The sequence below is a fragment of the Macaca fascicularis genome, chromosome 14 (genome assembly GCF_037993035.2).
Source record: "Macaca fascicularis isolate 582-1 chromosome 14, T2T-MFA8v1.1".
Classification (NCBI taxonomy): Eukaryota; Metazoa; Chordata; class Mammalia; order Primates; family Cercopithecidae; genus Macaca; species Macaca fascicularis.
The window spans coordinates 129,922,717-129,948,474 of record NC_088388.1 but is presented as its reverse complement, the minus strand read 5'-3'; the positions used below and the strand labels follow the sequence as shown (position 1 = coordinate 129,948,474).

At 44.3% G+C, this 25,758-nt stretch overlaps 1 protein-coding gene and 1 long non-coding RNA gene across 28 annotated transcripts in view; one reads left to right on the top strand and one right to left on the bottom strand.

Annotated features, from left to right (window-relative positions):
• Window positions 1-25,758, bottom strand: part of NTM (neurotrimin) — a 1,404,754-nt gene that overhangs the window by 796,548 nt on the left and 582,448 nt on the right. The window lies entirely within an intron of this gene.
• Window positions 6,904-9,507, top strand: LOC107127499 (uncharacterized). The gene is made up of 3 exons (XR_001485356.4): window positions 6,904-7,192; window positions 7,448-7,568; window positions 9,202-9,507. It is a non-coding gene; the product is annotated as an uncharacterized lncRNA (long non-coding RNA).

Sequence of the window (25,758 nt, the reverse complement as noted above, 5' to 3'; positions counted from 1 at the left end):
GGGGAAAAGGTGGACGTGGTCTCCTTTAGACCTCTCATCGGAGTTACTGTTTCGAGTAATGAAGAAGCACGGGGATTGATTTGATGACTAATGAATAATCAGCTGCCATCAATAATTGTAATCACTAATCTGGTGCAATTAGAGGCAATTATAATAAATGCAATTTCCTCTCGCACAACTAACGAACTACAGAAATATGAATTGACTTAAGGGGGCTGGCAGTGATTTATGTGATTGTGAGATCATGAATCCCATTATCCTGGGAAAGATTCTTAAAGGGGAAGGGTCCTATTCTGGTTTCACCCCTACCTAATAGGAAGCTAGAAAGTGCAGTTCTAGAGGTAACCAGCACAGAGGCTACTGTATTTCTCTCGCAACTGGCTTTAGATAAGGGCCTTGTGCAGATTCAGCTGGGACTGCCATGAGAGGGCCTGTTCCTTTAAGTTCTGCTTACTGTAGTGATTCACCTTTAAGTCTTGAAGAATGAAGATGAAATATTCCAATCTATGCTGCACAAGAGAATGTGAAGAGGAACATCTCGATGGAGAAGACCTTTTTTGTATTCAGCCATGCCTGTTGACCCACTACCCTCTCCATAGCCAAAGAAATCCCCAGATTTCCACAGAAAGGTATTTTTATGTCAGTTGAATGGCCTTAGAGGTTGTCAGTATCTTTAAAAATGCTTAAATAGCTGGCCAGGCATGGTGGCTCACGCCTGTAATCCCAACACTTTGGGAGGTTGAGGCAGGTGAATCATGAGGTCAGGAGTTCGAGACCAGCCTGGCCAATATGGTGAAACCCCATCTCTACTAAAAATACAAAACAACTAGCTGGGCATGGTGGCATGCGCCTGTAGTCCCAGCTACTCGGGAGGTTGAGGCAGGAGAATCACTTGAACCAAGGAGGCGGAGGTTGCAGTGAGCTGAGATTACACCACTGCACTCCATCCTGGGCAATAGAGGGAGACTCTGTCTCAAAAAAGGAAAGAAAGAAAAAAAAAACTTAAATAGCTATAATTATGTCAGTCCTGTTTTCAGAAATGTTGAGTTGCCATGCATTTTCTAATGAATCAGCCAGAGCTTTTTAAGGGACTCCACAGCATGTTCCCACATAGTTGTGACAGGACCGTAGTGAGCAAGGGTGAGGTGGGAGCTAAGGTGACCAACTGCCCACCTGCCTGGAACTTACTGTGTTCCTGGGATTTAAGATTTTCAGTGTTAAAACTGGAAGAGTCTTGGGCAAACAGATGAGTTTTTCCCATGGAGATGAGGTCCAGGATAGAGGCAGAGGCCAGATAACATAGGGCCTCTCAGTCTCCTAGTAGCTCAGATACAATTCAACCTCCTGTGGTGCACCGCAGGCTCTGCCTGGTCTCACCTCCACTCCTCTCCTGCTGGTAGGTCCACCTCTATTCATTCTGCAGGGCCTCTAGTTCTTGCCTCAAAGCCCTTTGCTTTCCTTTTCTTTGCCTGGAGAGCTCTCTGGCCCTGATTTTTGTCAGAGCCCACTTCTTCTTGTCATTCAGGTCTTACCTCAAGTGGCCCCATGGAATTAGGCTCTCAGACCCTGGCCATCACAGCATCATCTGTGTGCGAGTAGGTGCTTCCCATCCTTGCCTGCCAAGTCACTGGCCTACAAGAGTGCCCCGCACAGGATGGGCCCTAATTAATATCATCCTGTAAATCACTGAGCCCCTTTCCAGCCCCACTTTTCTCTGTTGGTGTACAAGTGTTCATCCCCATTCACATTTGCCTACATGCTCTTCCCTGAACACATCCTGCTTCTTCCTCTCCATTCTGCCTGAAATACCTTCTCTCTAATCCCTTCAATTTTGGCTATTGGTTGAAATTCGTCCAGAAGGTAACTTCTGCAAAGCCTTCCTGGCTCCATAGCTTTTTGGCTTATGCCTATAATCCTGCCACTTTGGGATGCTGAGGCAAGAGGACTGCTTGAGCCCAGGAGTGCAAGACCAACCTCAGCAACACTGTAGAACTTTTCATCTCTACAGAAACAAACAAAGGCATGGTGGCATGTGCTTTGAAGTCCCAGCTAGTAAGGAGGCTGAGGTGGGAGGATTGCTTGATGCTGGGAGGTAGAGACTGCAGTGAGCTGTGGTTACATCACTGCACTCCAGCCTGGCTAACAAAGCAAGATCCTGTCAAAAAATTAAAAAAAAAAAATCAGGCTAAGTTAACATGTCCATCCCTTCACATACTTATCATTTTTATGGTAAGAACATTTGAAATTTACTCTCTTAGCAATTTTGAAATGTGCAATACATTATTAACTATAGTCCCTATGCTGTACAATAGATCTCAAAAATGTATTCCCTCTAACTGAAATTTTGTACCCATTGACCAACATCATTCCCACCTTGTGCTTTAACAAACAACTAGCATGTTCCTGCGTGCCAGGCACTTTGCTTCTTACTGCTTTGTGTTTATCCTGTATGTCCGCCTTTATAGGACAGTCCAGTCCAGACAGCACCAATAGCCTTTGCCTGAGCTCTGCTCCAGAGCTTCTCCAGTCCCGTGATCAGGCACTCACTGTAACAACTGAACCAATGGAGGTAAATCCTACCCCAACAGGGCATTGGCAGGATTAAAGCAGATAGTGGAGAGCCTCTTGCACAGCACCAAATACGGAGTAGGATCTCCTACACACAGTAGCATTCTTGACTTGAATCGAAACAGAACTCACATAGTACAGCAATAAGAAAAATAAGAGTCTGCAGACATCAATGCTAGTCTCAGGGCTGCCACTAACTAGGTATGTGACTTTGACCATGCCCCTTTACCTCCTGCCGTGATTTCCCTGCGTGTAAAATGAGGCACTATTGTTTAGATTTCTCAAGGGCTTCCAGCTGTAACATTCCACAGTCCTATGCATTGCTGGAACTGCAGGGGCACAGGGGAGGGAGGGTGAACCTCACATGTTCATGTTTTAAAATTTCAAACGGAGGAAGTTGTTGTTTCCTCCTCTTCCCTTCTCGCTAGTGGTAGAAAACAAGCAATGAATATGGAAATCTTAAAAGCCAGAGAAAACAGTGAGTGTTCTCCATTTTGCTGACAAAGTACGCAGAGGCTGCCTCACAAAATCAATGTGCTTATCCCGCTGCTGTGCTGCATGAATTCCTCCTGGCCCGAGCGTGGCTGGACCACTCACAGGACAGCTGTCCTTTGTTCTGTCAGTACAGGGTCCGCTGCTTGTGTGCTGACCAGCGCAGCACTGGGTGACCATTGCACAGTGAAGGTGTGTGCTCCTTCGCCAGGGAGCCCGAACAGACGGAATCCATGCTTAGTGCGGTGACTGGAAGGATGTAGAAACAATGCAGGTGAATTGGGAGGGCGGTTCTGGGAGACAGTGGAAGAGCACAGAAAAACAAAGACAAGGTAGAGCATTCCAGCTACAGGCAGCCAAAGCCTCTCCTGCCAAGGGACAGGTAGCTGGTTTTCAAAATCGTGCAGACTCACTCAGTAACTGCTCTGCACCATCTTGTCTGCCTTTTAAGCACAAGCGAGGATTGCATCTGACTCCCATTACCAGCAAATGTCCCAGGAAGGACCTTAAGTAATAAGAGCCTTTTAAAGCTGATCTTCGCAAGCCTCTTCCCAAGACGGCACTTGGGTGGAGGGGCGGATGTTCAGCGGCTCTGTCAGCTCCGGATGCACAGTTGCCTCTACCCTGCGCAGCTGCCTGTTCTGGGTGCCCCACCGGAAGGTGGCAGCTCTTCCTCAGGCTCATGTGTTGCTTTCAGTCAGGTCTGTGTTATTGCCCCTGCTTGGGAGACAGGTAGACAAGCTCTCTGGTCTTTATCAGAGGTTGTCAGCATGGGGCCTCAAATTCACTCATTTCCTTTTTGTTTTTCAATTTGCCATGTTTCACACATATCCAACTCAATCGTTTTTCTTTAACTTCACTCTAGATGTAGAAGCATATGCCTGTGGACCTTTCTCTTCAATACCTACGATGAGAGAGGTACTCAACAAGAGAGGCACCCAGCTCCCTCAGGGTCTGCAGTACCTCGGAGGCATACACACTGAGCTTTCATCCCCCAGGTCGGCGATGTTTAGGATGATGAGGGTGGTCTGAGTCCACGGGCACCAGGACAGCCCCAGGCAGGCCGGAAGCCAGGTGTAACCCTGGGCAGAGGGATGCCACTCACCTTTCCTCTGGGCTGTGTGCCCCCAGGCATTATTTATATGACTCCACACACCTAACGACCACCCTTTCTCCCTTTTCCTACCCAAATCTTGTACATTCTTCCCAGCCCCCTTTCCTCCACGAAACAGTCTCTGAACATATTATTCCTCACGGATGATCACCTTCTTAAGTCCATCCAGATGTGTGCCTCTGTCTCACTATTTAGCGCTGTCCTAGAAAATACTGAGTAATGGTTCCATGCGTATACATCGTGTTTCGCCAAGTAGAATCTACCTTGATACAATCAAAAGTGTCACACTGATGGATGAGTAGCAGATGGGTAAATTTCTGATAAAGAGAATTAAATTAAATGTTAATGGTAGAATCTAGTGATGGGTTTACGGGTATTAACTAAACATCTTTCATCTTTTCTGTATGTTTGAATAACTTTCATATAAAAAATAATAAAAACTTAAGTTTATCTTGTATGTAATTACATGTTGACTTAACAAACTCTAATAAAGCATTTACTACCTGTGGGCTCCATACGCTATGTGCATGGCCCCCCAGTAACTAGGGTGATGCTGAGAAAATGTAGTGGGTGCTCTACAAAAAATCACTCATTGTTGGTGCTGGCTGCTCATGTGCCATTGATTTACTCTCTTCTGGGTTTCCACCTTCCTGATTCGCCATCAGGGATGGACAGCATTCACATAGTAGGCTCGGGAAATTCTAGGGGTACAAATACATTGCACTTTACCACCGTCTACCCCTACCCATCTCTTCTGCCCAACCTGAACAAGAACAAGAACCATCCTCTTATGGCTGTTGGGGTACAAGTACCCATTTGCCTACTGGAATTGCCTTAGGGAAGATATGGTTAAACACAGACTCTGCCACGCAAGTTCTTCTATTGAGGAAAAGTGGAAATGAGGCGAGTGCTACTACACAACCACCCAACCTACACCTCTGTTACAATACTGGCTTTTTGACAAGGAAGCATTCATTCTTTCTGGCAAAACATTGTCCACTCTTAGCAGTTCTTCCATAGATATCAGATCTATATGCCAGTGACAGTACATTAAGTCAGTAGCAGTCTGTGAGCACTCGTTCAACCATGTTTTGGGAGTGGCTTCTATGTGTCCATCATTATCCCAAGCAGTGGCCAAGGAGAAGCTACAGAAGCAGATTCGACCAGGCCCTGTCTTTGAATATAGTCTGTGGTCCTATGAGGGAGGCAGGTGAGCGTCAAGACTCTGTGATAACTGTTCCAAGGGAGAGAACCATTCCAAGCACATAGAGCATGTGGCTTGCTAAGCTCGTCTTGGGGTAATCGCATTGTTTGCCTTCTTTCCTTTGAGGACTCAAGTGTGAAGCTTGCACACCTGGAATGGGAGGGGACAGGGATTCTCATAAGAACCTTTATGCCATTTTCATATAGCAGTTAACAGACTGACAAGAATTTCAAAATAGCATCAGACGAGGAGATGAGCATAGGGGTCCTTAGAAATATTTGCTTGTTTTATGGTCAGAGGCCTGCAGGAAGCAGCTAATAACTGATCTTTTCCCATAGCCCCTAATGTCCTCTCCATTTCAATCATGGACCAGAGTATTGTGTGACATTTCCCATATTATTGATGTGAGTTGTTATTTCTTTCTTTTATTGCCAAATAACTGTTTATACCTTGGGCTAGAATTTAAGATACCAGAAGACAAGATTGTGCCTTGTTCCCCAGCCTCCACTGGCACTAGCACAGTGCCTGACTCACAGAAGGCACTCAATCAATGCATTGATTAATTATGTCCTTCTTCTGCTGAGGGCCCATCATGCTTTGGCTGTCCCAGAGAGCTAACAGCTATCCCTGGGCCCACCCTAGGCACAATGGCATGCAGACGAACGAGCCTCCTTCGTCTGCCTTCCCTCTGCGAGCAGCATCAAGGACCCTGAGAGGCAAACTCAATGTGAATTTTAAAAACACGTTCTGTGGTGGTTGCAGAGCAAATCGGCCTGCAAGAAAAGGATTTTTTTCCCTCTTTCTTCAGCGCCACTGGAGCGGCTCCTTCCATTGAAAATACAGGGATTTGTGCTGCATGATTGTGCAGGGAGTGGGGGCCGAGTCCATGCCAGTCATCAAGGGCTCAGCATGCTCAGAAGGGCTTTGTGCTCCAGGCACTCCAGCAGCCTGGCTTGGCCCTAGCACACCCCTCTTCCTGCAGAGGCCACAGAACAACCATTTCAGCAAGTGACTTTTCAATAATGGCTCTGTGTGCCCAAAAAGGAAATCAATGTGATGGTTAGAAAAGTTTTTCTTTCTCCAACTCCTGTGCTCTCCCCAAAATATCAGAGTAAGGTTTGTTATCTGGGCAAAGAAACAAGCACAAGATTTTCTTTTACGTTGGGTGAGGAGCTAAAGGACTAAACATTTTTGAACACCTGTGATGTGCTAGAGACTGTCTCACATACTGTCCTATTAAATATTACCAGGAGATCTTTGGCAAGGTATTACTCCCATCTTAAAGACGAGGGGACCAAGATTCAGGGATGCTTCACAAGCTAATAATTAAAACTTAATTCTAAAGTGTGTGTGGGGTGTGTGTGTGTGTATGAGTGTGTGTGTGCACGTGCATGTATGTGCGTGTGCGTGTATGTGCGTGCATGTGTGTATGTGTGTCTGATGTCTTAGTGTTCATATCCATGAGCATCAGGAGAGCTTCCACTTTACCCATGTTTCAAACTCTAGAGAGGCTGCTCCCCCTGCTGAGTAGCCTGGTCGTGGCCAGGGCTGGGTGATGGCTGTTTGGATGCTCTCAGAAATGTGGTAAGCCGTTCACTTATTATTCAGGGAAACATCCGGCAAAGTGATAGCTTCTTTCCTTGCTATCAGTATCTACTGCCAGCTGTTCACTTGGATTGAAGGATATGAGGGACTGAATGCTGAATTCACACATGCAGCTAACCGCCCTCCTCCAGACCCCAGAGGAGCCATTAGGATGAGTGTTTATGGAGCGGCACTACCTGGAAATGCCAAGGCCCAGTGGGGAATGAGAGGTGAGCAGAGAAATACGCGTGTCCCTGGATCCCTCCCTGGGTGGGGAAGACTGTGTGGTGGGACAGAGGCCTTCAAATATATGAGAAAACACAGCAAATACATGTCCAGTTCTTAGATATCATTGGCTTTTGTTGCTGGACAAAACCTGCAGTTTGTGTTTCAATGTCTGCGTGACTGCTGTAGCCTTTTCTCCCCTTGTTCTGAGCTTTCTTTCCTCCTGCAGCATCTATCTCCCCAATTGTATTTCCTGGCAGATTGACCATGCATGTAGAACCTGCCTTATTTCACAGGAAGCATAAAACAATCCTGTAGCCACGACTCCTGCCCCCATTTCATGGAAGGGATGCTCTGAGGCCACCTCAATAACATGGGCAGGTGAGGATTTGAAGCCAGAAATTCTGATTTTCCAATCCTGGACTATAGTCATTGGGCCAAGCAGCTACTTTGCTTTTCCTGATTGAGTTAGGGCTGGGCACGGAAGCCATTTAAGCAGAGGGCCCAGGCCCCCCATTTCAGTGATGGAGACATCTACTCCATTCTCTCCTGGGCCGGTGTGACAGACACAGAGAAAGGCATTTATCAAGACTGCGCAGCAGCACCCTTTCCCAGTTCCTTAAATGTCAGGGTGTAAATCACGCTCGAAGCTTACTAGGAACATGTGGGTGTGAGCGAATCAGACAAGGATAATGTGTTTCTAATCCAATGGCTTTCACAAAGTATGATTTACATTTGCAGACGGTTTTGCAGTGGTTTTCCTGGGTTTTTATTTAGCTTGCCATTCCCACTTCTGCTACGAGTTTTATTACCTTTGGTCATGGGGGAGTCTAGAAGAGTCACTTATTCAAGAAAATGTATAAGAACAAGAACAACAGCAACAACAATAAAAATTATTTAAATATTTTTTTCAGTCTCACATCTCAGCAAGGCAGAGCTGTGTTTTATTAAACTTAAACAAAAATAAGCCTGCACCTTTATTGGTGACATTTAGTTCCAATACTAGATCTCCTGGTAGTCACAACTTCTATATTCAACAACAAAACAATGAAAAAGTCAACTTAAAAATGAGGAAAGGACTTGAAGAGACATTTCACAAGAAAAGATACATACAAGGCCATAAATACATGAAAATAACATTCAACATCACTGATCGTGACAGAAATGCAAATCAAAACCACAATGAGATACTGCTTCACACCCATTAGAACATCTGTTACGTAAAAGGGAAAATAGAAAACAGGGCTACTGAGGATGTGGAGAAACTAGAACCCTTGTGCACTGTTGGTGAGAATGTACAATGGTGCAGTTGCGGTGGAAAACAGCTTAGCAGTTCCTCAGATAAATTAAACGTCAAGTTATCATTTGACCCTGCTCTTCCACCTCTGGGTATACACCTAAAGGAACAGAAAGCATAGACTTGAAGAGATACGTGTAGACTAGCGCTTATAGCAGCATTACTCACAGTAGCCCGAAAGTGGAAACAACGCAGTGTCCATGACAGAGGAGTGGATGATCAGTGCGATGTGTGCACACACCAGAAGAGTATTCAGCCACAAAAAGGAGTAGGGTTCTGATACCTGCTACAACATAGATATATCTTGAAAACCTTATGCTAAATGAAACAAGCCAGCTAAAAATGACAAACGAATGATTTCACTCCCATAAAATACCTAGAATAGGCAAATTCAGAGAAACAGAAAGTTAACAGGAGCTGGAGGAGTGGGGTGGAGAATGGAGAGTTCGTGTTTAATGGGGACATATTTTCTGTTTGGGATGATTTTTTTAAAATTCTGGACATGGATGGTTGTAACAGTTTTGTAACACTCTGAATGTAGTTAATGCCAGTAGATTGTATGTTTAAAATGGTTAAAGTGGTAAATTTGATGTTATGTATATTTTACTACAATAAATGAAAATCACCACAAACACCACTACTCCAAAAACCAAACAACCTATATACATGAAGGCAGCGGATCTTGCAGGCTGACTGTGACCTTTCCTTTCTCCCCAGCAAACGCCCTGGAGGAATCCCTGCACGTGAAATGCAGGAGCCGTCAGACTCCACACTTCTGCGCATGCCGTTCCTTCTGTCTGGAACGCCGTTCCCTACCTTGCCCTCCAAAATATCAGCTTATTGCAGAAGCTTCAGTTAATTCCCCTCCTATCAGAAGACTTAATGTTCCCATACTTGTTTGCTTAAAGCATTTCACACGTATCTTATGAAAACCCTCTATCTCGATGTTTTACTCACTTTGTATCCCCAGCTCAGAGTAACACTCCTAACTCATAGTAGAAACTCAATAAATATTTAATTACTCAGGTTGGCTTATGTTTAGTTTTATTTTAGTTCTATGCCAAGGGAACAGGCAGTCTTAACAGCTGAGAGAAAGCTGTTACAATTGCAATAGTGAAAGAGAAACATCAAGAAAGATAAAAGAAAGTGTTTCCTTCCCTCCTTCAGTTCCACTTCACTACCCTTTGCCATGGCATCTAACACATGTGGGGTTAAATCCTGATTCTGGGAAGGGCAGGGCAGCTCATGCCTGTAATCCCAGCACTTCAGGAGGCTGAGGCGGGACGATCACTTGAGCCCAGAAGTTTAAGACCTGCCTGGGCAACAAAGTGAAACCCTGTCTCTATCCCCACTCCACCCCCCCCAAAAATAGAGCATGATGGCATGAACCTGTAGTCCCAGCCACTTCTGAGGAGGCTGAGGGAGGAGGATCACTTGAGCTCAGGAGATCAAGGCAGCAGTGAGCCATAATCACACCATTGCATCTAACCTTGGCAACAAAGCGAGATCCTGTCTAAAAGAATTAAACATTCTGGCTCTGGTCTGGCAGTGGAGCCTTGGTCTTGTCACTCGGCTTTGCTGAAGCCTCAGCTTTCTCATCTATGAAGCGGAAATAACAGGTTCCTGTTAAATGGTGGCCAGAGAAGCTGTTGCTCATGGCAGGCACTGAGTGTGTGCTGAGAGATCTATTGCAGAGGTCGTCATCATCACTTTGTTCACTGGTTCCCCACCTCCCACTACGGTTCTCCCTTCTCTCTCACCCCTAGCAAGGTGTAGTTTAGATTTCGTCCTTAACTGCCTCCATATTTTTTTTCTCTGATAAGCTATTCTATGGGCAACACAGTCTTGATTTTTTCTAGTCTAATCGTTCACTCTTTCATTTGTTCTCTTTAGCATTTGGGAGGGGAGGGAGTTAGGGTCAGGGTGAGGTTAAGGGGTCGTTGGCCCTCCAGCACAGCTGTTCTAAGGTCACCATTTGCTGCTTAAATCCCTTTCTTGGCTGCATCAAAGGGCAAATGCCCCACATGAGCTGAGGCTGGCAGGACCTCTGGTGCCTTGGCATGTAGTTGGAGTCCTTTAAGCTTCTATTCTTGGGTGAATCATAGGGCTTTTGTTCACAGTTCCAGCCCTCCCTATAGTGGGGAAAATGTTTTCCCTTCCCTCCTTTTTCCCACCCTCCTTTCTCTTTCATACGCTTTCAAGTCCCCCAGTAAAAGAACTGGTCAGTCTTTTTTTTCTCTCTCTTGAGAAAGGCACTCAACTTTACTAGATGACTTTCACAGTAAATTCATTCTTTCCTTTTTCTTTTTGCCCGTGAGTTCTCATATGCTCAATCTTCTCGTGGGGTAGAAAGTAGATTTAAAAAGGATATAAAGCATCCACCACACTAGTCTAGGTATATCTCAAACCCTCCTAGAATTTCTTTCATTCATGCACTCAGCAAGTGTTCATTAAATACCTACTAAGCACCATGCTCTATGCCAGTCACTGGAGGGTTTCAGATGAAGGGGACATTGTCCTTGCCTTAAAGTGCCTGGTAAACATGTAATTGCAAAGTGATTTTCTATCTGATGTGTGGAAGGATTTCAAGATATAGAGGTAGCCCCAAGTAATTCACCTTCCTCAGATGCATCCAGTGGGGAGGGATGATAGCACTAGAATTAACAAATACACAGTCTGCTTCTTTCTAGAAGGCACTTGTACACTCCTCAAACAAACTCTATAATAGTGTGTGAGGTGGAGAGGTGGAGTCCTTAGATTATAGGTTGGGGGAGAGGGAGGGTGGCTGAGGAGGTTGACAGAATAGGATAAGAAACTTCATTCCCTCCAAGGGTAGATTATTCATGGCATTGCAAAACAGTAATGATTATGCCTATTTGCAAAGAATATCAAGTCCATTAGGTACAGGGGAGGTATTTAAGGGTAGGTGGGCAGTCACTCCAGGCCCAGGCTTTTCAGTCTTTCTTTTGATTTTTCTCTTAATCACTTCCTAGAGGATTTATAATTCTTATATAAATATCCATGCCGTGAAACCAACACATGCATCGAGCAGCCTTGATTTCAGTTGGTGCGTGTTAAAGTCTCTGGAGTCTCCCATGCTGTAGAAACCCACATTTTCCCTGGAGAGCCTTGACACTCTTATGGCCCTTCTTGGTTTCCTTGGGCACTGATGAGCCTCTCTGCATTTCCCCATCCTATTTACCCTCTAAGAATTGTTTTTGTTCCCCATCATCAGAAAGGAGCAAGGTTGAGAGCCTAATTTTTCCCTCAAGGTTCAAAGTTGAGTCTTGTGTGTACAAGTGCAAGCATCTACATATGTTTACAACAACGTAAGGGTTCCACTCACTCAGAGAAATTGTATCAATTATTTAAGAGTCTATCTTTTACATGATTGTCCTCTGGATTTACTAAGAGCTTCATAAATACCTTTTCTATCTGGGGATCAGCCCTTATGGGCAACTGGGTGGGTAAACTGTGGCAGGACGTCAAATTGTGCCATTAGCCACAGCCTGGATTCTGCTCACTGACCTGTCCAAAACATCGGTTTAGCAGAAACTGCATGACAGCTTCTCTAAAGAGGAAAACAACAGCCTAGGAGGTGACTAATTTCAGTGTTTCTTCTGGCTTGAAGTGTGCTGAAGCAATACTCAGTTCCATCGCCATCTGTATTTACTGAGCACTCATGACATCTAGGCACTGGGCTAGGCACTGTGGGGAATACCAAGGAAATAGAATGCAGTCTATTGGGAAATACAAAACACACACACTAAACAGTTAGAACCAACAAAAGATGAAATCAAATCAAATCAAATGTCTAAACATCAAGTGTGCTATGAGAGGTCAGGGAAGAGGAGATCCACATAAGCTATAGTCATAGGCTGTTAGATGTAGAAGAGACTTCTGGGATCAAGCACTCATTCATCCATTTATTTAGCATGCATTTATTAAATATTTACTGAATGCTTACTCTGTACTGGGATCTGTGGAAGGTGGTAGATAAAAAGAATGAACTCAATTATTTAGAGGAGATTACTCAAGTTAGCAGCAGAACTGGAAACAGAATCCGTGCCTTAACACAACATTCATTCAACAAATACAGAAAAAGAAGTCATCATGGGTACCAGGATAGATGCAGGAAGACGGTATTGCATATTGGTGAAGCATCTGTGGCACTGAGCAGCTGCGCGAACCCGTGAAAGTTCCTTAACATCCCCTAGCTTCTATTTCCTTAATTATAAAATGCAGATAAGAACACCTCCCTCATAGAACAGATGTGAGCATTAAGGGAACTAAACATGTAAAGGGCACAGCACAATTTCAGACACAAAGTAAGCGCTTAATAAATGCCAGTTATTTTTATTACAGAGCGATCTCAATGGATCAAACACGGTGCCAATCCTTAAGAAACTTACATGAATTCTCTTGAAGAGGGAAGGCATATTCTCAGACCAAGGTGTCTCCCTGATAACAGAACTTTGGGAAAGATTTTAAGAAGTTAAATAAAAACAGACAAAATGAAAACAAGCATAAAGATAGAGAGGTGAAAGTTACACCTTATCTGCAATGCTTGAGACCAGAAGTGTTCCAGGTTTTAGATTTTTAAAAAAATTTTTGGAACATTTGCATTATACCAGTTGAGCATTTCTCATCTGAAAACCTGAAGGGCCCCAATGAGCATTTCCTTTGAGCCTTCTGTTGATGCTCAAAACATTTCAGATTTTGGAACTTTTCAGATTTCAGATTTTTAGATTAGGGATACTCAACTAGCACTTGATCAATGGGCTGAACATTCTCAATAGTTATTTGATTTATCACTTTCCAAATCTACCAAAGAGTCAGATTGTTAAATCCTGGAAAGGAAAACATTCAGAGCCCATCTAGTCCATACCCCTGCCTCTCATCTATGAATATACTAAGAACACTAATTAAAAGTCCTGTGTATTTGAGTGCATGCTCCCACAACGTTGTAAGCATCATGATCTATGGTCGCTTGGCTCTGAAGAACTCTGGGATGTTAGAAATAGCAGGAAAGAAAGAAATTACATAAGATGGCTTTTTCCAAGGATGGGTCTTGGGAAGCAAATTCAATAATGAGGCTTCTTCCTCCTTCTCTATCCCCAACTAAGGCAGAACAGAGTTCAACGGCCTATATCCAGGAAATAGAGCAAATCTTAGTGTAACCCATCCAGGTAAGAGTACGCCAGGGAACTAATTTGGGAAATGGAAGAGGCATGATGATAAGAATATCCAGGTGGTGGTCATGTGCAGTGAATGCAGAAGAGAATTGTGATCACAGATGTCACTAAGCTGTTGGTTATAGAACTAGAGATGAAGTAAGGGGAGAAGGGTCCAGAATAAAAAATCCAGCCCCCAGGGGTGGGGGAATAAAAACTGTTTCATAGGGAATGAGGGCATCAGCCAAACAGGCTAGGGTTCAGAATAAGGAGACCCAAGGGCATGAGGACAGAAGCCTATCCATTTAGAACCAGCACATACAATGAGAATAGCTGGTCAGCTCTGGGAGACCAGGGGGGTTACACATAGGTACATCAGCCACAGTGTGGGCAGAGTTCCTCCAGATTTGATGCACTGGCTGGGTGAGACTTGTAAGAGGTTGCCAGGCTGACTTGTCATTACTCGGGACTAGATAGGACTGAAACCACCAGCTGAACTGCTCCTGGCCACAACATGGAGGACAGTATGAGAAGCAATTTGCACAAGGGAATACCTTGAGGTCTCCCTCATGATACTTCAAAATTTGAAATGTCTTTCCATTTGTGCATGGAGAGAAGTATAATTTTTTTTGTCACTTTGGCAGCAGTCTTTTGTGACCACACCCATGCATAAGACATAACTGTTACCTCTGCCCTAGCCCCTGATTCAAATCAAATGCTGACGCTTGTTAATATTTCTCTAAATGCCACTGTGGTGGAGATGACCCTCCCTCACATTCCTTCCTGTTCCCAACCTGCCCCCAATATACTATTGTTTTTAAGCAGCTCACCTGTTAATTAAAAAGTAGGAATCAATTGGCCTCATCTCTCCATTCCAGGCTCCTGTGCACACAAGGATTAGAGCTGCCTCGACTTAAGTCAATTAGAGATAAGGAGAAGCTGACATTTCGACAACCTACCTTATCACACTGCTCAAAAACAGCTCAGATTAAAATGTACAAAGATGATTTCTTTAGTCCTTTTCCTCCTCCTTTACCTTCTTTTAATTATTCCAAAGAAAGCTGACAATCCAAGCGGACATTGGAGATGCACGCTTCCACCTATGGTGATTAGCCCACCTGAAACACACGCCTGATCTGTCCTACTGTAAGTACCACTGTAGACCCGCACCTGCCCACTCAACCATCCCCAGCTGGGGTGCAGAGAAATACTTAACCTGTGCTTCAATTTAGGGTGACTGTCTTTTCTACTGTGATGCAGTAAAATGGGGGTCAGACAGGGAGTCCAAAGACATGGGCTCATATTCTGACTGTGCCACTTAATGTGCTACCTAATCCCTTGGGCTCTTGGTTTTTCTGAGTCTCAGTTGCCTTAACGGTGAAATGGGTCAATAGTTCTTGCCTAATGGCACTGTTTTGAGGATCGAGCAAGAGCACACCTGCACCTGCACAACAGGGAGCCTGGTACAATGGATGCTTGATAAATGTTTACATTGAATCTCAACACCCTGGGATGCATCCTAGGTAATTTCTGAATGGAGCCATGAGGCAGTTTGCAAGTAACTCCATGTATCACAGAAATGTTTACTTGTTGATCTCAGGCATTTTTTTTTTCCAGGCAAAATGTATGTATATATACATGCACACACACGCACATTACTGTTAAGTAACCCTACAAGTTTGTTATTGTGGTCTCCATTTTAAAACGAGGGGGCTGAAGATCAGAGAGATTAATTACCTTGCCAAAGTTCATTCATCTGGGGAACAGCAGAGCTGGGATCTGAACCCAGAGCCCATTATCTTCCCATTACCTCATGCCCCAGTGATGCTGAATAATCACGGGAAAGCAAAGCAGTGTAGTCTGATGACCTTCTCATTCATTCACACAGTGAAGAGAGCGCCACCTTACTGACACCAGTCTGGGAACGTATTAGCAATTTTCCAAATATGCCCAGTCCATTAGCTAGGCTCCTTCTGGCTACCTTTGACTCCTGGCCTACCCCGACGCTGCTAAATGCTAGTGTGGCCCCTGCACAGAGGCACTAGCTATGTTCTGGTGCTTCTCCACATCATCATTCAGCAAACCACTTCCCCTGTCTCGCCTGCAAACCCTTTACGGCAACCACTGGTCAACAGCAGCTGACATTCAAACAGTACTTCCAATGTATAGGATGCGATTTCCGGCGCGTTATAAGCATTGCCAATGCTCTGTGATGGGCACCAGGGGCAGCACCCAGGTCCCACTTCAGGGAGAGATCGTTGCCCAGCTGACCAGAGTGCCCTTGGCAAACAGGTGGTTATGGCTCTCAGCCCTTTTGGGGATCAGTCCTGCTGGAGAGAGACCTCTCTCAGGGCCACGTCCCTTCCCCAGGTGGCCACATTCAAGACTAAGCATAGAGGTCTGGCAATCTCAGCCTCCGAAGAATTATTCTGAGGAGTAATTACCGCCCCCTTGCTCCATTCAGAAATTACTTAGTATGCATCCCAGGGTGTTGAGATTCACCTTACACATTTATCAGGCACCCCTTGTACCAGGCGTCCTGTGTGCAGGCAGACACGTGCTCTCACTCAACCCTCACAACAGTGCCATTAGGCAAGAACTATCGACCCCTTTCACAGCTAAGGCAGCCGAGGCTCAGAGAAACCAAGGGCCCAAAGGGTTAGGTCACCCTCACTCCGGCCCTCCCTGTGGGGCTGCTCCCGGCCGCCACTGATCAGTGTCATCGTCTGAATTGTCCCTCTGTTCATTCCTGCTTCCTCATCCACCTTTCCACAGGTGCTGATTTCAAGGTCACTCTCCAATCAACAACTTATTTGCTAAATTATGTCTCAGATTCTGTCTCCTGGAAAACCCAGTCTCAGACTCAGGCAGGTCTTACTATTAACCACACTTTACAGATGAGAAAACAGTTCAAGATTAGTTGGTCAATCCAGTAGCTTATGGTTAGTCACTTTTACTATTTTCTACTTCAAAACTGTTCTTCTGTGCTCACCTTTTTTTTCTAGAGCATGATCCTGGTGGATTAAAGACGACTATGAGTTATTTCATAGTCCTGTCGCTGAGAGGTGGATTCCATTTCCCCTCCCTCTGAGTCTGGGCTGGGCTTGGTGCCTTGCTAGACCAACAGAGTGCAGCAGAAGGGATCACACATCAGCACCAGGCGCAACCTGGGAGGACCTAGAGCCCCCACCTTGGTCTCTTGGAGTTTGATGCTGCCACTGAAGATCCAGCATTCCTACTGGAAAGATTGTATAGAAACATCTTGAGACTCCACAGGAGAAGAAGGAGCCCGTGTGGGCATGGCCTTCCACAGCAGCAAGGCATGAGAGCGAAGCGGTCTTGGATCCCCCAGACCAGCCCAGTCACTAGGCGAATGTCACTGCTAGGCCTGCCTGAGACCACGTGGAGTGGGAGGATCACCAAGCTGAGTTCTGCCCAAATTCCCCATCCACAAATCAGGATAGTTTGTTACACAACAGAAGCTAACTAGACCAACAGCACACTCCCTGAATTGTTGCTGAATTATGGCGAGAAGTCCTCTGCAGTGTTCTCAACCTTGTCTCCTCTGGAGTCTTCCTCCTTCAGCTATGCCACCCTGTTCAGCATCTTACTCCCCCTGCCCACCCCACTTCTCTATTTTCAAACTGCACAGAGAATTATTTCACTTCCAGGTGTACCTTAATGTCTCTTCTTCCTTTTCTTCTTCTTTTTTTTTTTTTTTTGCTTGAGATGGAGTCTAGCTCTGTCACCCAGACTAGAGTGCAGTGGCTCGGCTCACTACAACCTCCACCTCCTGGATTCAAGCTATTCTCCTGTCTCAGCCTCCTGAGTATCTGATATGACAGGCATGTGCCACACACCTGGCTAAATCTTGTGTTTTTAGTAGAGATGGGGTTTCACCATGTTGGCCAGGCTGGTCCTGAACTCCTGACCTTAAGTGATCTGCCCACTTTGGCCTCCCAAAGTGCTGGGATTACAGGTGTGAGCCACCGCCCCGACCCTTCCTTTTCTTCTAAACTTCATAAAGGAGTGATCAACATACACTACCAACACTTGTACACTACTGCCTTCCTTGTTCACTTTTGAATTCTGACTTCTATCTTTACTATTTTTTGTTATGAAAAAGTTGAGCTGGTATTTTTGAATCATAAAATCTGGTGACACTTTCTTACTTTAACCATCATTTGCTTTTGGGAAGCCATTCTCAAAACCCACCTCTGACAACTAGTATTACAAACTGTCAGCTAATGTCCTAGGAGTTCTCTTGACATTCATTTATTTATTCACTCATTCATTCAGCAAATATCTTTCCAGAATCTACCCTGAGATACTCTCTGTGATCTCATGCTCCCTGGCCAGTTAGCAGAAAGAATGGCCAATCCAGAAAAAGGGATACAAAGTCAGCTGGTACAACCACAACCAATCCATCTCAAATATGATGCATTCCGATTTTAAAAACATTGGTAGATGCTTTCATGTTTCTGAGGCATGTGTGGTCAGGAAATTTTTTCCTTTAGTTAACCCAGTAGCTCGCAGCTCTGGCTACACATTAAAATCACCAGCAGAGCTTTTAAGAAATACTAATGCTTGTGTGTCACCTCTGGATATTCATTAGTCTAGGGTAGAACCCAGGCATTAGCATGTTTTAAATGGCTGCTAAGTGATTTTAACGTGCAGCAGCTGGGGTTTGAAGGCCATTGACTGACCTAAATCCCTAATAATACAGCTTAAGATCATGTTTCCTGCTCTATACTCTGTGGAGGCTGAGGAAAGCGCTGAGTGGAGTCATGGTTTTGGACACTTGAAGTTTTCCTGAAATCTCTTTGCAGCTTTTCTGTCCCAGGTTAAATAATCCCAGTTCTTCCAACCTTTCCACGTAGGTTGTATTTGCAGCACTTTAATCACACTTTAATCTTGTTTTGATTTAGCTCCAACAGGTCTGTTTCCCTGGAGAAAGCTTTTCCAAGGTAGATGTCCCTGTTTTACAGAAACACATAACCCTGATAGCTCATCAATTCAACCGTGAATTGCGCAGTGGTTGTTATGAAATACGTATCAGTAAAGATCTCAGCAGACCATTTTGTTTTATTTCTAGACTTACATTAGCTAAAAATGAAACACCGCAAATATCAACAAGGAGGCTTTTTCTTTCTGTTGTTCTGCAAATATTGTTAGCAATGCATTTGGTCACCTGACTTACGAGCCAGCTGACAGCGTACAGGGCTTGACTTCGTTCTCCAAAATCTTTTCTCACTCTCCCAGTAATTGCAGTAATCAATGGTCCCAAGGAAATTTGAACTCACTCAAAAGTCAGCCGGGGATGCTAAGTCTGGGAGGGGAAGAGATCCCGGATGACCCAAGCAGTAAATTAACACACATTGATGAGGCCGATTAGCAGTCATAAAATTACACATCTCTCTAATCCAGGAACCCAGAGTCACTTCCCAATGTGGTCTTTTGATATATCTGCCTGGCGATCCTTTCATATAAATCACGTCAATTTAAATTTTAATTTGCTTATAATTTCAAGGGATGTTTGACCTATTATTATATTAGAAATGAGAGAAACATGAGTTTATGAAAAATTCAGGCATAAAGGTCTTCAGCAATTACAAAAGGGGAAGCAGTTAATAGAGAGTAATGGAAACAGGGGGTCTTAATTACATTCTGAGGACAGGGCAGCACATTTCAACTCATGTATGCACAAAGTCCTTTTGGAATGCTGCTCTAGTTTGGACAGCTGACCCTCTAAACCTCACGTTAAAATGTGATCCTCAGTGTGGAAGGGGAGCTTAATGGGAGGTGTTTGGGTTATGAAGGTGGATCCCTCTTGAATGTTTTGGTGGCGTCCTCACGGTAATGAGTTCTTGGTGTTAGTTCCCACAAGAGTATCCTACAGGCTGGTCATTTAAAAAAGCCTGGGCACCTTCCTACTGCTGCTGCTGCTGCTGCTTCTTTCTTCTTTCTTCCTTCTCCTTCTCCTTCTCCTCCTCCTCCTCCTCCTTCTTCTTTTTTGAGATGGAGTCTCACTCTGTCACCCAGGCTGGAGTGCAGTGGCACAATCTTGGCTCACTGCAACCTCCACCTCCTGGGTTCAAGCGATTCTTCTGCCTCAGCTTCCCAAGTAGCTGGGACTACAGGCAACCACTACCACGCCCGGCTAATTTTCAGGAGAGATGGGATTTCACCATATTGGCTAGGCTGGTCTCAAACTCCTGACCTCGTGATCCACCAGCCTCAGCCTCCCAAAGTGCTAGGATTACAAGCATGAGCCACCACGCCTGGCCAAGCACCTTCCTTCTTTCTCTTGCTTCCTCCTTCTTACCTGTGATCTCTGCACACTGGTTTCCCTTCCCCTTCCATCATGATTGGAAGCTTCCCGAGGCCTCAACAGAAGCCAATGCTGATGCCATGCTTCTCGTACAGCCTACAGAATCATGAGCCAAATAAACCTCTTCTATTTATAAATTACTCAACCTCAGTTATTCCTTTATAGAAACACCAAAATGGACTAAGACATATATACTTGAAAGGAAGAAGGCTGAGTAGGTAGGTTTTGGAGATTTTTTTTTTCTTTTAAGAATAGTATATATATAAAGCTTCTAAGTCATAGAGATAAAGTAAGAATCCATTTCATGCCAACAATGACTGGCAGCTGTCATGAGACACAAAGGATAGAATCAAAGTTAACCATCATAGATCAATTGTATTTGGAAGGATTTTTAAAAAGCTCTTCCTGCTCCCTAAGTTTCTAAGAAAGGGTCAGGATCTAAGGATGCTCGTAAATCAAACTGCATGGCTATCCTGGACACCACTGAAATGTGGTGGACAGACATCAAAGAGATGACACATTTGTTGTTTCCCAGAGTCCTTTGAACTTCTTGGTGTAATGCAACCCAATGGACTCCTGGTTCCAAGACCAGCTCTACCACTTATAATCTTTTTGATCTTAGACAAATCACCTAAACTTTTCAGCTTAGTTTGTTTATCTTAAAATTGATAATATCTTTATTGATAGTGTCTCAAAAGTTTTAATATCTGATTATCAGGTGAACTTAAAATAATCTTTATAAAGCACCTAGAACTATGCCTCCATGTACTAGATCCTTAATATATACAACTATTATTGGAAGTTCCTTATTTACTAGCACTAATGGAATTCTAGGTCACTTAGAAATGTGATATTTTATTATCTGGTGATTCTAAAATGCAACTGTTGATGAGGATAGGAGTTAAGACTCTGTTCACCACCTCTTAGGTACTAACCCAGAAATAAAACTAAAGACGCAGCCTCCTATGAAGACCTGGAAGCAAAGAAGAGTTGGGTTGGTCATAACTAACTCCACAGCTCTCTACCAAGCAGGTTCTAGGTCCCTGTGAAGCCTCAAATGGGAGAAGAGGGCAGTGGAAGAGAACAAGAGAGAAGAGATATGTCCCCTGGCTCTCAGTTTGAAACCCACAGCTTCTCCTCATGAAGTGGCCCTGAGGGGAGCTCATCTGATTCTTGTTCAGAAGTGCAGGTGAGGCGTAATCTATTTATCTAGCATTACTTCAAGACATCACAAAGCAAATCTCCTTGTTTCTATTCATTTAGTCTCTATTAAAGGCATGATAGTGTATTTATTGATACTACTACAGAGAAATAAAACGAAAAATATACCTACAATACAGGACATTTGCAGATGCTATATCTGAGATGCCCTGAAATAGGCTTTGGAAAATGTGTTGTTGTCCTAATTAGTTATTAAGGTCGGGTATCTATGGAAACAGCCATATATTTGTCCTGAAGCCAGACAAGCACTTACTCATTTAATAGCATGCAATCCATACAAATGAAGCCTGGTGCCTATACACATTAGCTTCTTGCAACACATACAAAAAGAGAGAAAGCAGGAAAGATGAGGAAAGTACGCAAATGGAGGAAAGAGAGCCCCTTACACCGGCACAGTGTCATGCCCGTAGTGTCACTGAGGAAATCCAAAGGCCAAAGAGTGATTTTATTCACACAGCATCAATTTTGAATGAGTCCAATGAAATTCCTCCCCAATGGTGTAGCAGTGGAAGGAACTGTCCTATTAATAGCATGCTTCAGCTACATTATGGGTTCAATGGGTTAACTGGGCTTTTGTTGGATGGCCTTGTAGCATAGTAACCATTTATAACATAATTTCTATGGGAAAATGTGTACTGAATTCTAAGTACTCAGCTTAAAAAAAAGACTTCTGAACTACAGCCCATGTGCAGAATGAGGACTTCCTGCCTCCTCTGAGAAACAGCAAGGAGACTGAGAGGGAGCCCTGGGGTAAGCATCTGAAGATCCAGGTTCCAGTCCCCATTCTTGCACTTACTGCATGGGGGACTCGAGTCTTTTAACTTCCCTGAGCCTCCGTTTCACTGTCAAATCAAAATCCATTTTGTCTAGAATATAAGCTCCACCAGGACAGGGATCATGCCTGCCTGTCTTCATCATCTTAGCTTCCCCAGCCCCCTCAATCAATATTTGGTGAGTGAAGGAATGAAAGAATATTTGCCTACCTCTCAACACTCTGAGAATAATCAAATGGGGTAATGCGTGTGAAAACAATTCAAGAAGCTGTAAAATGGAATACAAATGAGAGACATGATAATTATAACCTATTGTTACAGACAGAATGTCACCTTCTGTGCATTCCATGTAAATGAGGATGTTTGCGTTAGTGCTAATTCGAAAGGCTAAGCTGATACCCAGAATGCTGAGTGGTACAGATGGACCATGCAACATTGGGTATCTCAGCTAGAGGGAGGGGTGGGCCCCTTTTCCCATTAGAAAGCAAGCAAGGGAAGTTCAAAAGAGCAGGGGCTGGCTGGAAAATGAACTAGTTAGATCCAACGTCTGAAGGCAGGTCAATACAGGTGTAGGAATCTTGTGAAGTCTCTTCAAGGACCGTGCTGAGGACTAGAAGGCTATTCTGCCTGAGCCAGAGCAGACACAAAGAAGAAACTAACCAGAGTCTGGATTCCACACTTATCAGCTTAAAAAAAAAAAAAAGAAGAAGGGAAAAAAAAAAAAAAGAGTGATGCTTGGGCCATCAATTAGGAAGGCTGTGGAAAGGGCATATCTGAGATACAGGGTTTGACAAGTAAGCAGAAAGAAGCAAGACTCAGGCCTCCGCTCCCCCATTTTCCAGCCTGCATATTGTTTTGCCTCATAATGATTCCTCTTGTAATTATAACGTTGGGATGCACTCAGTGCTGATAGTCAGGCCGTGCCGTAAACAAGGACGGAGGTGACAGTAAAAGGGAAAGGGAGTTTCTGAGTTTGTGGGCCCCAGTACAGGGACCCTGGAGTCTTTGTTTTGCATGTGATTCAGGCAGCAAGATTCTGAATTTTGCACACATTATTCAGAATCTTTCGCCAATGTCTTGGGTGTAGACACAATCAAGCATCCACTTGGAGGTCATGATTGGGATTTCTATAAAATGAGACCCAATCAGCAGCTCAGACCTTGCACGCAGCATAGACAATGAGAAGCCAGACATTGTGATCACACCCAAAAGATTCAAGTCTGCTGCAAAACTGGGAAAGACTTCCCAATCAGGCTGTGTATTCTTCCTTGAAGTATGCCTAGAGCCACTCTCAATGGTGACCCTTCCCCCCTGCCCGTCTAATTGTATCAGTAGAGATAGCCACTCTATATGCCATATTCACTTTTCCTGCTCCAGCAACCAACCTTGAAATGCAATCTAAAGTGGCCCTGTATCTACTGTGGAAACCACTTAAAAGAGCCCAAGAGGATGCACGAAGATTCTTTACCATTAAGGATGAGATTGAAAGAGAGAGAGACAGAGACAAAGAATCAACCTTCTCTCTGAGCAGTCACACAAGAAACACGTTTATGCTTTTCCAGTCCTCCACCTCCAGTGCCCAATACATACAATACATATCTTCTCATAATAGGGGTGTAACTTTTTAAAAGGGTCAGGGGGCCAGGTGTGGTGACTCATGCCTGTAATCCCAAGACTTTGGGAGGCCCAGGTGGGTGGATTACCTGAGGTCAGGAGTTCGAAACTGACCTGGCCAACATGGTGAAACCCCGTCTCTACCAGAAAAATTAGCCGGCCGTGGTGGCACGTGCCTGTATTCCCAGCTACTTGGGAGGCTGAGGCAGGAGACTCTCTTGAACACGGGAGGCAGAGATTGCAGTGAGCCGAGATCGCGTCACTGCACTCCAGCCTGGGCAACAAGAGTGAAACTCCATCTCGTAAAAATAAAAAAAATAAAAAGAAAAGGGTCAGGGTCAACTTGCACAAAGGGCACAGGTTTGAGATTCAGAAGACTGAATTCAGAAGCCCTAGAAATGCTACTACGCACCACTGAATTAATAACCTAAACATCTGTTCTATGTATAGAATACAGGAATTACATAATACCTGCTTCTCTGCTACACAGGACCCTTGTGTAAATCAAATGAAATAATATATGTAAAAGCACTCTGAGAAATTAAAAGCATACTTCAGAAATAAAACAATGATTAGAGTACATCCATTCACTCAAGCAACGCTTTCTCTATAGCTAGTATATTTACTTTTAAAACCCCAAAAAATACACATCATTATTAAGGGGATGAATAAATTCCATTTAGCTTATTGGAAAAGTGACAAAGTTTAGCAAGTTGTTTATATTTTCTAAACCCTAATTCCATATAAGTCCACGTGCAAAAGCCTTATCTTTGTGACTATTTCTCCACCCAGAAGCTAGGCAGAGAATGGACTCGTTTTCCAGCCTTACCATGGCAGTGCATATGTTAATTTAACAAAAATGACTGTAGATTAGGCTGGGCATTCACAGGAAGCTTGATACGTGCAATCTCCCTGAAACATTTCTCATTTCTACACTTAAACACCTGATACAGCCAAAGTAGCCAAATGAGCGAGAGAAAATCTCTGATCCTAGGGTCATAACTCTTGTCAGTTTATTACGTGTGAGTTACTGCTTTGAACCAGGGTTGGCTTCCAAGGCCAGAATCATACATTCCTAAAATAATGTCCCCAGCACCAGCAGAAAATGATCTTTACAATTCTTGCCTTGAACTTATGTAGAACTCCTACCTCATTGGTTACTTGTTTTCTGGACAGGGGTGTCCATCTGGCTCCAGAGTTCACCTTCAATTACCCCCGACATGTCAGGGTTCATGTTCATGCTGGGGGAGGATACAGAGCACCAAGTTGCTTCCACAGGTGATTAAATGCTCACATGGAGGCAGGAAAGGCCATTTACCACAGGCAGAGGACTGGGCTCCCAGAACATTCTCTAATGCCACCATTTCCCCAAGCTGAGTGCTGGGCACCACTCTAAGTAATTGACAAGCATCATCTACGTGCAGCCTCGCAAACACTGTGGGTGAGGCCAAGCGGTTCTGATTCTTGGTACAAATCCAGAATCAGAAGTAACACTCACCACGTGCAGTGGCTCAAGCCTATAATCCCAACACTTTGGGAAGCCAAGGTGGGAGGACTGCTTGAACCCAGCAGTTTGGGACCAGCAGGGCAACATACGGAAACCCCATCTCTACACAAAATTTTATAAAACTTAGCCAGGCATAGTGGCACACGTTGGTAGTAGTTCCAGCTACTCTGGAGGTTGAGGCAGGAGGATCACTTGTGCCCAAGAGGTCAAGGCTACAGTGAGCTGTGATCATACCACGCACTCTAGCCTGAGTGACAGAGCAAGACCTTGTCTCTTTCCCTCTCTCTTTATGTATAAAATACGAGGCCAGGCGTGGTGGCTCATGCCTGTAATCCCAGCATCTTGGGAAGCCAAGACAGTAGGATCGCTTGAGCCTTAGGAGTTCAATACCAGCATGGGTAACATAGAGAAACCCCAACTCTACAAAAAGAATATAAAACTTAGTCAGAAGTGGGAGCATGGATCTGTATGGACCTGCAGTCTCAGCAACTTGGGAGGCTGAGGTGGGAGGACTGCTTGAGCCTGGGAGTTCAGGCTGCAGTGACCCAAAATTGTGTCACTGCACTCCAGCCTGGGAGAAAGAATGAGATCCTGTCTCCAAAAATCAATCAATCAATCACAAAACAAATTTAATTTTTTAAAAAAAGTAACGCG